The sequence below is a fragment of the Zea mays genome, chromosome 4 (assembly GCF_902167145.1).
Source record: "Zea mays cultivar B73 chromosome 4, Zm-B73-REFERENCE-NAM-5.0, whole genome shotgun sequence".
NCBI lineage: Eukaryota > Viridiplantae > Streptophyta > Magnoliopsida > Poales > Poaceae > Zea > Zea mays.
This window is the reverse complement of record NC_050099.1, coordinates 13,499,215-13,519,466: the sequence shown is the minus strand read 5'-3', so window position 1 is coordinate 13,519,466 and position 20,252 is coordinate 13,499,215. Positions and strand designations below refer to the sequence as shown.

General features: G+C 44.0%; 1 long non-coding RNA gene across 1 annotated transcript; it reads right to left on the bottom strand.

The window, feature by feature from the left end:
• Positions 1 to 19,387: 19,387 nt before the first annotated feature.
• On the bottom strand, positions 19,388 to 19,942 carry LOC103652845 (uncharacterized). The gene is made up of 2 exons (XR_565107.2): positions 19,796 to 19,942; positions 19,388 to 19,728 (listed from the first exon to the last, which is right to left on the bottom strand). It is a non-coding gene; the product is annotated as an uncharacterized lncRNA (long non-coding RNA).
• Between the last annotated feature and the right edge of the window lie 310 nt (positions 19,943 to 20,252).

Genomic DNA, 20,252 nt, shown 5'->3' with positions numbered 1-20,252 from the left:
TAGAGAGGAAGAACAGGACGCTGATTGACATGGCGAGAACAATGCTTGGAGAGTATAAGACGCCTGAGCGGTTTTGGTCGGAAGCTGTGAACACAGCCCGCCACGCCATAAACCGGCTCTATCTGCATCGCCTCCTCAAGAAGACCTCCTACGAACTCCATACCGGTAACAAACCCAATGTCTCTTACTTTCGTGTATTTGGGAGCAAATGCTACATTCTAGTGAAGAAAGGTAGACACTCTAAATTTGCTCCCAAGGCAGTAGAAGGGTTTTTACTAGGGTATGACTCAAATACAAAGGCTTATAGGGTCTTCAACAAATCATCAGGATTAGTTGAAGTCTCTAGCGACGTTGTATTTGATGAGACTAATGGCTCTCCAAGAGAGCAAGTTGATCTTGATGACATAGATGAAGATGAAGTTCTGACGGCCGCAATGCGCACGATGGCGATAGGCGATGTGCGACCACATGAACCACATGAAGAAGATCAACCATCTTCCTCAACAATGGTGCATCCCCAACTCAAGACGATGTACAGGTACCTCAAGAAGAAGGGCAGGATCAAGGGGAGAACATGAAGATCTAATGATGGAGGAAGAAGCACCATGGGCCCCTCCAACTCAAGTCCGAGCGTCAATCCAAAGACATCACCCCGTCGATCAAATTCTGGGTGATATCAGCAAGGGAGTAACTACTCGCTCACGTTTAGCTAATTTTTGTGAGCATTACTCATTTGTCTTTTCTATTGAGCCTTTCAGGGTAGAAGAGGCCTTGCAGGATCCGGACTGGGTGTTGGCCATGCAGGAAGAACTCAACAACTTTAAGAGAAATTAAGTCTGGAGCCTGGTTCCACGTCCAAAGCAAAACGTTGTGGGAACCAAGTGGGTGTTCCGCAACAAGCAAGACGAGCACGGAGTGGTGATAAGAAACAAGGCTCGACTTGTGGCAAAAGGTTATGCCCAAGTCGCAGGTTTGGATTTCGAGGAGACTTTTGCTCCTGTGGCTAGGCTAGAGTCAATTCGAATTTTATTAGCCTATGCCACTCACCATTCTTTTAGGCTATTTCAAATGGACGTAAAGAGCGCTTTCCTCAATGGGCCAATCAAGGAGGAAGTATATGTGGAACAACCCCCTGGCTTTGAGGATGACAATGTATCCCGACCATGTGTACAAGCTCTCTAAGGCGCTCTATGGACTTAAGCAAGCTCCAAGAGCATGGTATGAATGCCTTAGAGACTTCCTTATTTCTAATGCTTTCAAGGTTGGGAAATCCGATCCCACTCTTTTCACAAAGACATGTAATGGTGATCTCTTTGTTTGCCAAATTTATGTCGATGACATAATATTAGGTTCTACTAATCAGAAGTCTTGTAAGGAGTTTAGTAGGGCGATGACGCAAAAGTTCGAGATGTCAATGATGGGCGAGTTGACCTACTTCCTTGGATTCCAAGTGAAGCAACTCAAAGACGACACCTTCATCTCCCAAACGAAGTACACTCAGGATCTTCTCAAGAGGTTTGGGATGCAGGACGCCAAGCCCGCGAAGACACCGATGGGAACTGATGGGCATGTTGACCTCAACAAAGGAGGTAAGTCCGTTGATCAAAAGGCATACCGGTCCATGATAGGTTCATTACTTTATTTTTGTGCTAGTAGACCGGACATTATGCTTAGTGTATGCATGTGTGCTAGATATCAATCCGACCCCAAGGAGTGTCACCTTGTGGCAATTAAGCGAATTCTTAGGTATTTAGTTTCTACGCCTTGCTTCGAGATCTGGTATCCAAAGGGGTCTACCTTTGACTTGATTGGATACTCAGACTCCGACTATGCCGGGTGCAAGGTTGATAGGAAGAGTACATCAGGGACGTGCCAATTTCTAGGAAGGTCCCTGGTGTCCTGAAGTTCCAAGAAACAAACATATGTTTCCCTATCCACCGTTGAGGCCGAGTAAGTTGCTGCAGGACAGTGTTGCGCGCAACTACTTTGGATGAGGCAAACCCTTCGGGACTTTGGCTACAATCTGAGCAAAGTCCCACTCCTATGTGATAATGAGAGTGCAATCCGCTTGGCGGATAATCCTGTTGAACACAGCCGCACTAAGCACATAGACATCCGACATCACTTCCTGAGAGACCACCATCAAAAGGGAGATATCAATGTGTATCATATTAGCACCGAGAACCAGCTAGTCGATATCTTCACTAAGCCTTTAGATGAGAAAAGGTTTTGCAGGTTGCGTAGTGAGCTAAATGTCTTAGATGCGCGTAACTTGGATTGATCTATAGCATACATGTGTTCTATGCCTTTGATCATGTTACTTTATGCATTTACATCATTTGTTATCTATTTATGGTGCTCAAGTTGTACAAGTGATCCCCGGACCTCACAAGTCCATACGCAAATGGTGCACATGTTTAGGGGGAGATGTGTTACAACTTGATCCCTTTGAGGCTAATTTGTTTGTTTAAGTACACTTGATGTAGTCTCAAAGGTGCATTAAAAGGGAAAATGAACTTGGACGCCGCAAAGACTTCCACTGCACTCCGGTAGTAGTGTATTTAATTCCAAGTTCATACTTATGCTTTCATTGCCCTTTTGCTCTTAATTGACATTTTTGGTGAGGCAATGGGGTTAAAGGGCCAAAAATAATCCCGTTTTGGTGCTTAATGCCAAAGGGGGAGAAATTAAGGCCAAAGCAAATGGATCAGCCAACCACTTGAGAATTTTGAAAATAGTAGAGTTAGAATTTGTAATTTGTCCAAAATACTCTTATTGCAAAATTTGGTCTCTTATGGGGGAGAATTTTAATTATGGGAAAAGGGGGAGTTTTTGGCACTCGATCAATTTTGCTCTTGGGATATCTTTCTATTTGCCCAAACAAGTGTGTTTGACTTAGAGATAGGAAAAAGAATTTGATTTGCAAAAACCAACCAAGTGGTGGCAAAGAGTGATCCAAATATGCCAAATCACAAGCAAAAATAATTTGGTCTTCATTTGAATTGATGTTGCACTTCCTTTTGTTGCTTTTTGATGTGTGGCATAAATCACCAAAAAGGGGGAGATTGAAAGGGAAATGTGCCCTTGAGTAATTTCTATAAGTATTTTGGTGATTAGATGCCCAACACATGTTAATTGAATCCTTATGTGCTAAATGTGTGAAAAGTGCAAATCAAGGTACAAGGTATGTTTCCAGACTTAGTACATTGTTTTTGAGTACTAACATGTTTATCTAAGTGCTAGAAACAGTGCCGAGAAGAGAAGAAACGAATTGGAAAAGAGTTGGCTGCGTACAGCCAACACCTACTCGAGCCTGACACACCGGACAGTCCGGTGGCGCACCAAACAGTGTCCGGTGCCCCAGGCTGGTCGATGGTGAACCAGCTGCTCTCGGGAAACGGAAAAGGCGACATGGCTATAATTCACCGAACTGTCCGGTGAGCCAACGGTGCCAGCGGCAACGGTCGTCCGCGCGATCAACGCGCGACACGTGGCTTGCTCCAACGGTCGGCTGGGTGCACCGGACAATGTCCGGTGCGCCAACTGGCCCCGAGGAGCAACGGTCAGCTGCGCACGATATGGAAGGAGATTGCGCACCGGACATGAACAGTGGCTGTCCGGCGGTGCACCGGACTGTCCGATGCACCACTCGACAGAAGGCAAGAATGGCCTTCCAAATTGATCTCCAACGGCTCCTAGCTGCCTTAGGGCTATAAAAAGGACCCCTAGGCGCATGGAGTAGTATATGTGGGGGACAGATATCTCTCGGGTCCACTAGAAGGCTAGAAGGCCTCGCGAAAGGCTTTGGGCCCATTACTTCGCAAGGCCATACCTTCGTGGGCCAGGGGAGGAATCGCTGGCGGAATGGATTGACGCAAGATGGGATAGACTCGAGCCCAGATGACTCATTGGGTTTAAGAATTATCCACAGCATTGATCCGATTCTCCCGCGTAGCGCCCTCACACGTCGGAACTAAATGAGGATAAGTTGGCATGATTATAGGAAGATAAGTTCAGTCGGTTCACTATTAATTAGGTGCATGTTGTTATCATACCCGCATGTAACACCCCACAGTCGTACCTCAAAAGGTTTCAGACCATGAGAAATCATATTCCCGAGGTTGCTGAAGCAGCAGTGATCGAGGACTTCTACCGAGGATCTAATGACTCAGTCTTCGTCCGAGCCATACTACAAAAGGCATCGACCACCTCCGAAGAGCTGTTCGGGGAGGTGGACCTCTACATCACCGCCGACGAACTGGCTCAGGACCTCATTGGGGAATGAAGCCTGCTCCATCTGCACCATGGCGTGACGCAAACCAGCAGACCGACAAACGCTGGGAGAAGAGGCCTCGTGAAGAAGTCCATGCCGCTGGACCACCCGTCTCTCGTGCCCGAGGGGCACCCCGCGGAGGCGAACGAACATTGGACGACATCCTCGACGCCCAGTGCCTGTACCACAAAGATATGCGCCACACCCTCCAGAACTACAGAGACTTCAAGCAATCCGTCGGGAATGGCCGACCCTTCCAACCTCTACCACCTCCCCCACCACGAGGAGGACCCGGAGAACCTCGACAACCTCAGCAGCAGGAAGGGGGAGGAGGCGAAGCGTTCCCGTGCATCGATGGAGAAGTCAACGTCATCTTTGGCGGACACGGGTCATAAGAGAACAAAAGGCAATAGAAGCTCAACGACCGACAGATACTGGTGGCGACCACCAGTGCTCCCGCCCCCTATCGGTGGTCAGAACACCCAATCACCTTTACTCGGGCGGATCAATGGCTCAACTTCGATCATCCGGGCAAGTACTCGCTCCTCGTCGATCCGGTGATCCGAGAGAGCAGGGTAAAGAAGGTGTTGGTGGACGGGAGAAGCAACATCAATGTCACCTTCCCCATGACACTCTTAGGCCTGGGAGTTGCACTCAAAGAGCTCCACGAGTCAGACACTCCTTTCTTTGGCATTGTGCCGACCGAAGGAGAATACCTGCTTGGACACATCTACATGCCTGTCACCTTTGGAACTCCGGAAAACTACAGGACCGAGTTCTTGAGGTTCGAGGTAGCAAGCTTCGACTGCGGATACAACGGCATCATCGGTAGGCCAGGGTTAGCGAAATTCATGGCCATTCCACACTATTCGTACATGATATTGAAGATGCCGGGACCACAAGGAATCATCACCATGCGCACTGACTTCTAAGGCACCGCAGAATGTTTCAGATGGCCATTCAGGTGGCCCTCACCACCAAACCACCGGCGACTTCCTCCGCGCAAGCAAACTCAAAGCCTGAGGAAGACCTTGCGATACCTGCGAATGAAGCTCAAGTCGTGACCTCTATGCGGCCGACTGAGGAGACAAAGAGAATCAACCTTGGGTTAGCTGATGAACGCAAGACTACCATCATCAGCTCCAGCCTGGACGACAAATAGGAAGGTGCGCTCGTCTAGTTTCTGCAAGATAACCGAGACGTATTCGCATGGTGTCACACCCGGGTTTTAGGGGTCCAAAGCCCGGGCGCGAACATAAACACCAGGTGTGCTGGGACCAAGTCTCACACATATGATGCATAGTGGCACAGGATCGAATGTCACATCTTTACTATATAACAGGAGTTCTATACAAAATAATTAAATAATTACATCATATGAGGAAACGATCCAGCAACCCAAAGTTGACTGGGAGACGACGGCCTAGATCTCTCACGAACTCATCGCAGCATCCTCCATGCGCCTCATCTTGCGGTACCTGTTCTTGACCTGTGGGGGGGGGGGGTGTGAGACAGCAAGAGTGAGCTCACATACGTTCATCGCTCAACAAGTTGTGGGGAATAATGTGAATGAACTCGCCAAAGGTGGGAGTTCATGTGAAGTGTAAAGCTTACCAAAAGAGGATGGTTAGAGCTGAGCATTGCTTTTATAGTTGGTCAAAATTTTATTAGCAATTACTAAGTATAAGTAAATACCAACCCAATTAAATAGTAGAACAGAAGTAACGACATCACCTGCGATGCAATGCATATGACAAATTGAATTTAAGTTCCATAAGTTAATCATGTGAGGGTCCGAGCTGCTCATGACCGTGAGCACGGCTAGTATACCAGTTTTACACTCTGCAGAGGTGGCGCATCTTTACCCACAAGTCATGTTACCCATCTGCCAAGGGATCGCGACTTCCCATACACCTCTACCGAGGAGGCGAGGCAGGGTAACACTACGAGGCCTTTACAAAGTTCCACTAGCTTCAGAAAACCCGCTACAGTTTATAGGAAGCTCCAATGCAGGAATTCCCTTGCAGGACCGCCATCGCAGCAAAATCCTCCCGAGGGCCTCCCTACACTGACCACTCCCCTACTGCCCTTGCCCCTTTCGGGTAAGGTAGTCCTCCACTAGCTTTCCTAATTAATCAGCCAAGGGCGTCCCATTATACCCTTGTGGTAGCACTGTTTTCCCGGGTGGTCGCTCCATGTTCCAATTAACATAATGATCTTATCATGAACGATAAATAACAACGGATAACAAAAGTATAATCATGTGTAATGTATCTTCATACCCAAAACCACATAAAGCACTAGCAGGTACTACCCAAAAAGTTCGGTGGTAACAAGGTATAAAGATAATCAAACTAGGGTAACCTATTGGGTCCCATCAAAATTAACCTATGCAGATCATTATGATTAATCAGAACATGGCTGGGTAAAAAGAAGTGATCAAGGGCACAACTTGCCTGGGACTTGAGATTTCAGGTACCAACTTGCTCTTCGAATGACACGTGTCCTCACTGCTAAACGTAGCAATACAGACAAACATGGTATAGGCAAAATTAACATTACATCAAATATAAGAATAAACTGCGTAATAGTTAATCTATGCGTTGCTACGAGATCGCGGGTTCGAGAACTACTAAGATCGGAGTTACGATTAAGGAGTTATGATTTTATAGGGGATTTATGTGATTAAAATATTAAACTATATCATAAATTGGTTAATATAAATCATATGAGAGGTTATCCTATATATAATTATCTCAACTTTAATCTAAATCATTATTTGATTAAAGATCATTTAGTCAAATTATGACCATAAGATCAGAAGTTAATCCCATAGACATAGGTTAATCCAATTAACATAGAATAAATAAATATCTAATTATAAAAGTATGATACATGGTATGATCAATGTTGTTACTGTGTAGTAAATATTTATACGAAGCTAATGCAATTTGAACGGATCAAATCGAAGTTAAAATGAAGAAGTTATGAATTTATAAAGATTATATGTGTTTGTACAAGATTAAATGGAATATAAATTTTTAATGTGACTTTCATGTCAAAATAGAGATACTATGCGATAAACAATAATATTATATAGTTATAGAAATTGGAATGGACTAATTTGGACTTAGTATGAATTTTCTAGGGATTAAACAAGCTTTAATAATTATTTTTACATTAAAAATCATTTCTGAAATGAATTTCTCGGCCACTGGTCTGCGCGCATGAAATCTGGAAAGTGTAGGGGCCAACACGTAACGTTCCTAAGACTCAGTGAGCAGTACTGGTGGACGGCGGGTTAATACTAATAAAATAGAGGGGCTCTTATGCAAGTCTTCCAGGCCGAAAGGGTATCCGTAGTTCTGAGCCGTTGGATTTAAAATCAAGGGCTAGGGTTAGATCTCACATATAACGAATCGGTAAGCAACTAGGGCCATTGGATCTGGGATCAACGGTCGATGACTTGCCACGTCCTAACCAAATCAGAACGGCCCGATTCCGCATCTACGGCCCAAATCCGATCGCGCGAAAGGGTATACGATGTCATAATCTCGTCCATCCATCGCCTATCCGACGGCCACTGTTCCTTTCTCCAGCTACAACCCCATCAAGCAGCCCGCGCGCGGCGGCGCCGCCGAGCTCACGACAATGAAGTTTGCCGGAGATGCACAGTTTCCCTCTCTGGTTCCCAAAACCCGGATCTGAAGAGTGCCACGCAGAGGGGGTGTTAATGCGAGCAGGGTGGGGAGAATTTTACCGGTCGATCAAGACGGCAAGGCCAAACCGCGGCGCCCTTTGAAGCACGCCCAGGTCCACGACTTCGACGGCGTCCGCGCAGTCTTCACGCCGGTCGAGGAGGCCCTGGTCTGCTCCACGCCGCACGCATAGGGAAGTCCTGGACGTCCAGTGCGCGGCTCCGCGGCGGGGTCAAGTGTCCGGCGAGCGATTCGCTGGCAGCCCACATCGTGGCGTGTTCTGGCCGCGATTCCTTGCCCCGGCGAGGGATTAGAACTCCCCCATAATTACCTACGCACGGCGACAGCCTACACACGGTCGCCCCCTTTCTCACGGCGATGAGCGACCCAGCAGCGACGGTGGCTCCCAATCTGGTGAAGTCCTCCCTGGCGCGCGCAGAGACCGAAACACTAATGCCTATGGGTGCGGCTGGATGAGGGTACGGTTATATACATCTTGGAGTCGGACTCCGAAGTCTTGATCCTGCCGCGAAGCCCGGATTCCTGTTGCGCGCGCGCGATTCCTGCGGAGTCCGCCACCATCGGTTTGGGGAAGAAGCTTCTGCGGGTGGGACCCAGCCGTCAGTGAAACTAGAGGAGAGAGGCAGGCTGACTGGGGGAAAAGTCAGTAGTGGGCTGGCGGGCGCGAATTAGCCATTTGGTGGGCTGAAGGAGGGGATTCGGCCCAGGTTTAGTGGGTGAGTTTCTCTTTTTATTTTCTTCTGATTTTTTTTTATTCCAAGTCCAAAACATACTCAAGTTTGAATTTCAAACCTTCATTTCCCTTAAAAAAACAGTATGATAGGCACTTATTACCTTAATCTATTTATTTAATTACTTTATTTATTATTATCATTTTATTTGGGTAATGAAACACACACACCATATTCATTACAAAAATATTATTTTGAGCGTATTAAATAATTTTAAGAGCTATAACCCAAAAGGTCATTTTCCTTTGGTTTGATAGGAAACATTTTTCAAGTGTCTAATCTTTATTAAGATATGATTTAGCTAATATTATTCTATTATGATAATTTGCTTTAGAGAGGGTGAACTCTAAATTTCAATTATTTATCAAGAGCACTTATTTTGATGTTTTTTTAACCTTATACAAATTTTTGGGCTTTACAAATCCTACCCACCTTAACAGAAATCTCGTCCTCGAGATTTGTAAGGAAAGGGTGTATACTCATATTGTCTCAACACATATGCACAAACAAAAATCTCGGCATGAGGCTTAACTCATTAGCAGTACATGGGGTCAATTAGACCTTATTATTCCTCCTAACATAGTATCATACCAACTACTAACTAAAGTGATATTTATGTCTTACAAATAGTAGTAATGGATATATATGTTTATGTAGCTTGGTGGAGCTGGTGGTTAGGAAAGCATGGGTGTATATATGTATGATCACCTTATTGTGTAGGATGAAAGATAGGTTAGGGCAAGCATAGCCTAGGGTGAGAAAGTTTATAGTGGGAAAGAATTCTATGTTGAGTGGTAAAGCATCAGAAGATTGAGTTTGACTTCTCTCCTTCCTTGACGAGGTTGATCTTTTCTTCTCCAGTCTTGGTCTCATTGATTTCGGGGTTAATGTATATTATCGGGATTGGGGAATATGGTTAAGATAGATATGGATGAGATAGTCTACATGATGTAGGTCAAAATCTTGTTTGATGTTAGGTGAGGGTAGACAGATTATGCAATCTATCATGACACTATTGGTTGGGTTAGCTCTTATGCTCACGGTTGAGTTTTAGGGGTGAGTTGGTCTTTAAGTTAAAATCTGGCCAGCAGGGTCTAATCTATTTCACTAGTATTAACTTGTTCGTTAAATAACTCACTTTAGATTGGATCATATTAGATTAGATGGGATCTAGATTAGATCGGTTAAGATATGAGGTCAATTAGATCTATTAGGATAAGATTACATCTTTTCAAGATAAGATGAATCTATTGGGATAAGAGAGAATCTTTTAAGATAAGATTAATCAATTAGGATAAGATATTTTTTTCAACTTAAAGAATTCTATCTAAAATAGATACACTTTAATGGAGGATAATCTAGGTTGTTTAGTTATCTCATGAATTTTATTCATTTATATTTATGCCTATATGTATATGTAGATGTAATTGTGAATATTACTCCACAACTCATCACACTCAATCAAAGATCCAAATCAGACAAGTATCATAAGAACAAACATTCAAGCATACAAATATTTATATAAAAATAGTTTTGTTGTGGTTCCTATGAATAGGTCTCCTATTCCTAAAGTCACTTTAGGTACAGGATTTCAGAGTGTGAAATCCAAGTTTGTCCTTTAGAAAGAAAGGGTAAGAATAATCAGAGTAAAGCGGAAATAGATAAGAAAAGATTAAGAAAAGTTCAGAAAAGAATCAGAGTAGCAAAGGTAAGTAAGTATTGGTTGTCTAGTTCTATCTAGATTTCGTCCTACAGTCAACATTCCTCTGATACCACTTCTGTCACACCCGGGTTTTAGGGGTCCAAAGCCCGGGCGCGAACATAAACACCAGGTGTGCTGGGACCAAGTCTCACACATATGATGCATAGTGGCACAGGATCGAATGTCACATCTTTACTATATAACAGGAGTTCTATACAAAATAATTAAATAATTACATCATATGAGGAAACGATCCAACAACCCAAAGTTGACTGGGAGACGACGGCCTAGATCTCTCACGAACTCATCGCAGCATCCTCCATGCGCCTCATCTTGCGGTACCTGTTCTTGACCTGTGGGGGGGGTGTGAGACAGCAAGAGTGAGCTCACATACGTTCATCGCTCAACAAGTTGTGGGGAATAATGTGAATGAACTCGCCAAAGGTGGGAGTTCATGTGAAGTGTAAAGCTTACCAAAAGAGGATGGTTAGAGCTGAGCATTGCTTTTATAGTTGGTCAAAATTTTATTAGCAATTACTAAGTATAAGTAAATACCAACCCAATTAAATAGTAGAACAGAAGTAACGACATCACCTGCGATGCAATGCATATGACAAATTGAATTTAAGTTCCATAAGTTAATCATGTGAGGGTCCGAGCTGCTCATGACCGTGAGCACGGCTAGTATACCAGTTTTACACTCTGCAGAGGTGGCGCATCTTTACCCACAAGTCATGTTACCCATCTGCCAAGGGATCGCGACTTCCCATACACCTCTACCGAGGAGGCGAGGCAGGGTAACACTACGAGGCCTTTACAAAGTTCCACTAGCTTCAGAAAACCCGCTACAGTTTATAGGAAGCTCCAATGCAGGAATTCCCTTGCAGGACCGCCATCGCAGCAAAATCCTCCCGAGGGCCTCCCTACACTGACCACTCCCCTACTGCCCTTGCCCCTTTCGGGTAAGGTAGTCCTCCACTAGCTTTCCTAATTAATCAGCCAAGGGCGTCCCATTATACCCTTGTGGTAGCACTGTTTTCCCGGGTGGTCGCTCCATGTTCCAATTAACATAATGATCTTATCATGAACGATAAATAACAACGGATAACAAAAGTATAATCATGTGTAATGTATCTTCATACCCAAAACCACATAAAGCACTAGCAGGTACTACCCAAAAAGTTCGGTGGTAACAAGGTATAAAGATAATCAAACTAGGGTAACCTATTGGGTCCCATCAAAATTAACCTATGCAGATCATTATGATTAATCAGAACATGGCTGGGTAAAAAGAAGTGATCAAGGGCACAACTTGCCTGGGACTTGAGATTCCAGGTACCAACTTGCTCTTCGAATGACACGTGTCCTCACTGCTAAACGTAGCAATACAGACAAACATGGTATAGGCAAAATTAACATTACATCAAATATAAGAATAAACTGCGTAATAGTTAATCTATGCGTTGCTACGAGATCGCGGGTTCGAGAACTACTAAGATCGGAGTTACGATTAAGGAGTTATGATTTTATAGGGGATTTATGTGATTAAAATATTAAACTATATCATAAATTGGTTAATATAAATCATATAAGAGGTTATCCTATATATAATTATCTCAACTTTAATCTAAATCATTATTTGATTAAAGATCATTTAGTCAAATTATGACCATAAGATCAGAAGTTAATCCCATAGACATAGGTTAATCCAATTAACATAGAATAAATAAATATCTAATTATAAAAGTATGATACATGGTATGATCAATGTTGTTACTGTGTAGTAAATATTTATACGAAGCTAACGCAATTTGAACGGATCAAATCGAAGTTAAAATGAAGAAGTTATGAATTTATAAAGATTATATGTGTTTGTACAAGATTAAATGGAATATAAATTTTTAATGTGACTTTCATGTCAAAATAGAGATACTATGCGATAAACAATAATATTATATAGTTATAGAAATTGGAATGGACTAATTTGGACTTAGTATGAATTTTCTAGGGATTAAACAAGCTTTAATAATTATTTTTACATTAAAAATCATTTCTGAAATGAATTTCTCTGCCACTGGTCTGCGCGCATGAAATCTGGAAAGTGTAGGGGCCAACACGTAACGTTCCTAAGACTCAGTGAGCAGTACTGGTGGACGGCGGGTTAATACTAATAAAATAGAGGGGCTCTTATGCAAGTCTTCCAGGCCGAAAGGGTATCCGTAGTTCTGAGCCGTTGGATTTAAAATCAAGGGCTAGGGTTAGATCTCACATATAACGAATCGGTAAGCAACTAGGGCCATTGGATCTGGGATCAACGGTCGATGACTTGCCACGTCCTAACCAAATCAGAACGGCCCGATTCCGCATCTACGGCCCAAATCCGATCGCGCGAAAGGGTATACGATGTCATAATCTCGTCCATCCATCGCCTATCCGACGGCCACTGTTCCTTTCTCCAGCTACAACCCCATCAAGCAGCCCACGCGCGGCGGCGCCGCCGAGCTCACGACAATGAAGTTCGCCGGAGATGCACAGTTTCCCTCTCTGGTTCCCAAAACCCGGATCTGAAGAGTGCCACGTAGAGGGGGTGTTAATGCGAACAGGGTGGGGAGAATTTTACCGGTCGATCAAGACGGCAAGGCCAAACCGCGGCGCCCTTTGAAGCACGCCCAGGTCCACGACTTCGACGGCGTCCGCGCAGTCTTCACGCCGGTCGAGGAGGCCCTGGTCTGCTCCACGCCGCACGCATAGGGAAGTCCTAGACGTCCAGTGCGCGGCTCCGCGGCGGGGTCAAGTGTCCGGCGAGCGATTCGCTGGCAGCCCACATCGTGGCGTGTTCTGGCCGCGATTCCTTGCCCCGGCGAGGGATTAGAACTCCCCCATAATTACCTACGCACGGCGACAGCCTACACACGGTCGCCCCCTTTCTCACGGCGATGAGCGACCCAGCAGCGACGGTGGCTCCCAATCTGGTGAAGTCCTCCCTGGCGCGCGCAGAGACCGAAACACTAATGCCTATGGGTGCGGCTGGATGAGGGTACGGTTATATACAGCTTGGAGTCGGACTCCGAAGTCTTGATCCTGCCGCGAAGCCCGGATTCCTGTTGCGCGCGCGCGATTCCTGCGGAGTCCGCCACCATCGGTTTGGGGAAGAAGCTTCTACGGGTGGGACCCAACCGTTAGTGAAACTAGAGGAGAGAGGCAGGCTGACTGGGGGAAAAGTCAGTAGTGGGCTGGCGGGCGCGAATTAGCCATTTGGTGGGCTGAAGGAGGGGATTCGGCCCAGGTTTAGTGGGTGAGTTTCTCTTTTTATTTTCTTCTGATTTTTTTTTATTCCAAGTCCAAAACATACTCAAGTTTGAATTTCAAACCTTCATTTCCCTTAAAAAAAACAGTATGATAGGCACTTATTACCTTAATCTATTTATTTAATTACTTTATTTATTATTATCATTTTATTTGGGTAATGAAACACACACACCATATTCATTACAAAAATATTATTTTGAGCGTATTAAATAATTTTAAGAGCTATAACCCAAAAGGTCATTTTCCTTTGGTTTGATAGGAAACATTTTTCAAGTGTCTAATCTTTATTAAGATATGATTTAGCTAATATTATTCTATTATGATAATTTGCTTTAGAGAGGGTGAACTCTAAATTTCAATTATTTATCAAGAGCACTTATTTTGATGTTTTTTAACCTTATACAAATTTTTGGGCTTTACACATGGCAGCCTGCGGATATATCGGGAGTCCCAAGAGAGCTGGCCGAGCACAAACTAAAGGTCTATCCCCAATCAAGGCCGATCCGACAAAAATTGCATCGTTTCACGCCTAACAAGAGAGAGGATATTCGCGTCGAGTCAGCTCGCTTAGTCGCAGCAGGGTTCATTACACTACAGAAAACACATAAATTTTCGTGGGCCGGAATATTTTCGTTGGCCAGCCCACGAAAATACGGCAGTTATTTTCGTCGGCTTCTTGACCGACGAACATATGGAATATTTTCGTCGGCCAAGGGCCCGGCCCACGAAAATAACCACTATTTTCGTTGGCCTCAGTCAGGCCCACAAAAATAAAGCGACCGGGCCCCCTAAATCCCCTCCCCCGGTCGCTCGATTTGAATCCCCCTTTGCCGGTCCCCCGCCGCACCGCCGCCCGCACGCGCGCCCGCCCCTCGCCGCGCCGCCGCCCGCACGCCCGCCGTCCGAGGCGCCCCGCCCGCCCCTCGTCGCGCCGCCGCCCGCACACTCGCCCCTCGCCGCGCTGCTGCCCCACCCGAGGTGCCCTGCGCCGCGTCGCGAAGGCCTCCCTGTGCCATGCCGCCGCCCACACGCCCGCCGCCGAGGCACGCCGCGCCGTCGCCGGTCGCCCCAAGGCCTTGGCGGCGCCCTACCCGCCCGGCCCGAGGCACCGTGCCGTGCCCCCGCGCCGCTCCGAGGCCCCGAGGTCGCAGTAGGGAGCATTCACCATCAGGCAAGTATAATTGCTGCCGGGAGTGGTCATTAGTCAAGAGGATCTTGTTCCGTGCTTGCTTGCTTGTCTCGTGTCATTCTTTTTCTGCATGAAAAATGTATGTTTGGACAACCAGGTATCATATCCAATAATAGAACATTAATTTTATTTGAATGGTTTATTTTTCTTGTTCCGATACCTAAGAACTTGTTTGGATAGTAGCCGATTGAAGTGGAATGGGAGAGGTTGGACGAGAAATTCGATCATTTTAGACTTAATCCCCGTCATTCAACTCAAATACTCTTCTATCCAAACAAAATCTAAGTGCAGTGTGACAGTAGTACGTACAACTTTTATTTCGAAATATCAGTTACCATTAACTTTTTGATACAATGCGTGATCATTTGTCTTGTTAAAAAAGTATATAAGTATAGCTTATTTTGTTTGTTACTTCCTTCGTTTCAAATTACTTGTCGCTATTGATTTTAATCACAATATTTGATCATTCGTCTTATTTAAAAAACTATGCATATATCCTTCGTTTTGTTTGTGACCTGCTTCATCATCAAAAGTATTGTAAGTATAACTTGACGTTTTGCATATTAGTATGTTTATTTTCATCGACTTTTTGTTGAAAGCCGATGAAAATACATCTTCTGATTAGATTAATGACCATTAATTGATATTAGTCATCGTGTCGTGTTGTGATTAGATTAATGACCATTAATTGTTATCTTGTCATCCTGTCATCTTGTGATTAAGATTTGAGTTAACTTGTCGAGTTTAACTGTTGATTGCTTTAATTCAAATTCATATTTGTTTCCAAGATATTTTTTAATGTTTAGAGTTTAGTTTTAATCGTTAACCGTAGCGAACCGTATGCGTCACCCGTTCGGGAACGGCGAACGTCACATTGGCTTGTGAGGTTCACCGATCCGGAATTGTCCACGTATTTTGTGACATGTGCCTTACGATTGATGCAGAATTTCGGTTGTGTAACCCAGTTGTTCTCCAACACACCATGTTTAGGCGTGTGCTTGGAGAGCAGTGGGGTTATGTTGCCGAAATTTCGCGGCAATCGTAGGCTACACGTCACAAATCACAAGAATCGGCCTACACTCTTGGGTGGGTTTAGGGCCTTTACCTAATAGGAAGTTCACCTAAGCCATGGACGATCGTTGATGTTCTTTGTCTTTTGTTTAGCCTTTGAAATGGACGATGATCGGAGGGTGATGTATGACGGGTGGAGAAAGGATGAGGCACATTCGAATGAATGGATGATTGTAACAAAGGCTTTTCTTTAGCACGCTTTCAAAGATGCAACTGGTCGTCTAGTGAAGTGTCCTTGCAATCGCTGCGAGAACAAGTGGCCTCAGAAGAAGGAAGAAATGGAGAAACACCTTTGCAAAAGTGGGTTTATGCCGAACTACCTTGTATGGTACCGGCATGGAGAGTCTATTGGACACATTGACGCGGAGGTGGAACTACTACTACTACTACTACTGCTACTGCTACTGCTACTGCTACTGCTACTGCTACTGCTACTACTATTGCTACTGCTACTGCTACTACTACTACTACTGCTACTACTACTGCTACTGCTACTGGTACTGCTACTGGTACTGCTACTGCTACTGCTACTGCTACTGCTACTACTGCTACTGCTACTGCTACTGCTACTACTGCTACTGCTACTGCTACTGCTACTGCTACTGCTGCTGCTGCTGCTACTGCTACTGCAGCTGCTGCTACTGCTACTGCTGCTGCTACTGCTACTGCTACTGCTACTGCTACTACTGCTACTGCTACTGCTGCTACTCCTACTCCTACTCCTACTGCTACTGCTACTGCTACTGCTACTGCTGCTGCTGCTGCTGCTGCTACTGCTACTGCTGCTGCTGCTGCTACTTCTACTGCTACTGCTACTGCTACGGCTACTGCTACGGCTACTGCTACTGCTACTGCTACTGCTACTGCTACTGCTGCTGCTACTGCTACTGCTACTGCTGCTGCTGCTGCTACTGCTACTGCTACTGCTACTGCTGATGCTTCTGCTGCTGCTACTGCTACTGCTGCTGCTACTGCTGCTGCTACTACTACTGCTACTGCTACTGCTATTGCTACTACTGCTACTGCTGCTGCTACTGCTACTGCTACTGCTGCTGCTACTACTGCTACTGCTGCTGCTGCTGCTGCTACTGCTACTGCTGCTACTACTACTGCTACTGCTACTGCTACTGCTGCTGCTGCTACTGCTACTGCTACTGCTACTGCTACTGCTGCTGCTGCTGCTACTACTACTACTACTAATACCACCACCCGCTACAGTTTTTAGGAAGAGCAATGCAGGAATCCCCCGTCTGACCGCCGTCGCAGCAAAATCAACCCGGGAACCTCCCTACACGCCTACTCCCCTACTACCCTTGCCCCTATCGGGTAAGGTAGTCTTCCACTAGCTTTCCTAATTAGTCAGCCAAGGGCATCCCATTCCACCCTTGTGGTGGCACGTATTTCTCAAGTTAAGCTCCATGTTCCAATTAAAAATAATGATATTGACATGAACATAAATAAAATAATAGAATAATTAGAACATGGACATAATGTAATATTAATCCCAAAACTATATAGAGCAATAGCAAAACTACCCAAATGATTCAGGGGTGAACAAGGTAAAAAGGTAACCAAACTAGGGTGACCTATTGGGTCCCATCAAAATTAAACCTATGCAGGAATAAATGATTATAAAGAACATTGTTGGGTAATAAAAGTGATCAAGGGCACAACTTGCATGGGACTTGAGATTCCAGGTACCAACTTGCTCTTCAAGTGACTCGTAACCTCGCGCTAGTCGTAGCAATACAAATAAATAGGGTATAGGAAAAATTAACATCACACCAAACATAAGAACAAACTACGTAATAATATTCTACGCGACGCTACGAGATCCCAGGTTCAAGAAATACTAAGATCGGTTCAAGAAATACTAAGATCGGAGTTACGGGTAAGGAAATATGATTTTCAAAGGTTTATGTGATTAAACCATAAAAGATATCTATTATATGTTAATTAATTATAAATCATGTGATGAATAACTAACTAAACTTTTAATCTGAGATATATCTTGATTATAGGTCGTATCTCTAGTCCGTTTATAATCATGGACAATTATCTTTGATTAAAAATAAAAATCACCAAACATAGGATAAACAATATCTAATTATAACAATAAGTAGTATGTTGTAAATAATGTTGTCATGGCGTAGGCAAATTTATTATGATGCCAACGCAACTTGAATGGATCAATTCGGAGTTAAAATGAAAGAGATATGGATTTATTAAGTTTTAGGATTTAAAAAGATTTCTGGACCGGGTCACTATTCTGGAATTCCCCAGGGTCAGTTTTATAAATTTCAGGACCTGTCAGTGATGATCTTCCTATAGTTCGGACTGCGGGTTAATTCTGTTAGAACACAGGGGCTAGTTTGCAATTTGTGCGCGGGTCGAAGGGGTGACGTGGGATATCAGCCATAAGATGTAACTCGTGTGGTCCAGATTAGATCGAAATATATTCGAACCGGTATGGCACCAGGACCGCAGGATCACAGATCTGTGGCGTAGATTTCAAATGTGCGCGATCTGCTCACCTCCGTTGGACTCCGGATGAACGACCTTGATCACAATCCCAAAGTGGCAACGGGAGATCTGATCCCCAGCGTCCATCAAGGAACCGACGACAGGCCCCCCACACCACCGGCGGAATCACAAGGTTGGCTTAGGTTTGTTAAGATTCACGACGAACACGGAAGGTGAGTGATGACAGCCAGGTCCCACACGTCATTGGCCCAAGCCAACCACCGCCCAACGATGGAGACTTCCCAGAGGGCCCAGTCGTCAGCGCCGTGGGGGAAGGCTGGGTAGCGGGCCGCGCGGGGTGATAATCGGAAATGGGCCAAAGTGGTCAAATGCTGGCCCAAGCGCAGGGAATTTTTCTTTTTTTTTCTTTTCTATTTTCTTTCCTATTTCTAATTTGAAGTGTCCCTACCAATTTCAAAGTCCTGTTTTGCACTTTCAAATTTCCAAACATAATTTCAACATGAATAATACTTTCTCTGTTTGCCATATTATTATTATTATTATTATTATTATTCCTTTCTTCTTAACTCTTTTTCTCCCATATTTTTTCGAGCTCAAAATTGAATTTTGAAACTAACTTTGTTTTAAGCCTAAGTTTGAGTTTGATGCCCAAGTAAAGGAGTTCTAGCATGCTGCATAATTTCCATGTTTTTACTTGGTAGAAATATGCTCGTTTACTAGATACATAATTAAAATGGCTCCTTTATTATTCCTCAAGTGACTAGAGTTTTAAAACTAAATTCTAGGGTTTACATCCATTGAGCTACTGTCGACGTTGCTAACCATCAAAAGCAGTCCACGTAATACCCTGTAGTGTGTTGTCGGTGCTAGATAGCGACACACACCACCACATATGTTGTAATGGCTATATAGTTAGAACATCTTTGTTGCATTTCCTTCATGTAAATGGATCACATCACATACAAGAGCAAGTTAGCCAAATGCATCTTTATTTATTGATATCACTAAAATAAGAAAAAAAGTAATGGTGAAATATTATTATTCAAGTAGAACCCCTAAGCTTCAAGGGACTTGGACATAGGAGTTTGGTGGTTGGCCACGCATTTGGCAGCAACACTGGTCAGGAAAAGGAGGAGTCCTCTTGCAAAAAGCAGATTTGAATTGTCTTTCTCCATACCACACTCGACATAGTTGGATATTGCAATTGTTAGGTGCACATCTTTGTTGTAGCACATCACAACGCACATCATCTGCAAATTGCTGGTTAGTATATTTTATCAATGCAAAACATTGCTTATAAAAAAAGTATGTATGTACCTCTTGTGGGAAATGAAGTTGATTGAATAACCATGACAAACACAAGAGAAACTATAAGGAATATGTTCCCCATCGAGCCACGTCCCAAAGTTGTCATGATTTGAGGAAAGAACAACATGCAAATGTGCTTCTACTTTAATGTGAACCTTAACATGCTCCTTAGAAGGTATTTATATAGAGGCATGGACTATGGCATAACAAATATACTACTTGTCCTCATCTATATTAATGTTTGCATATCTCAATGGCATGTTTCGTAATCTTGATAGATTCAAATAATAAATGCGACCATATCTAGGTTATAGATATAGTCTGATTTACATCCTTGCATGATATTCCATTCATAGTGTCATTAATTGCTCTTGAATTAATAATTAATTATTGTCATACCAAGCAATTATGTTTCTCTATGAAAATTATCTTGAAAGTTTTTCTATGGATGATTATATTTTATCCT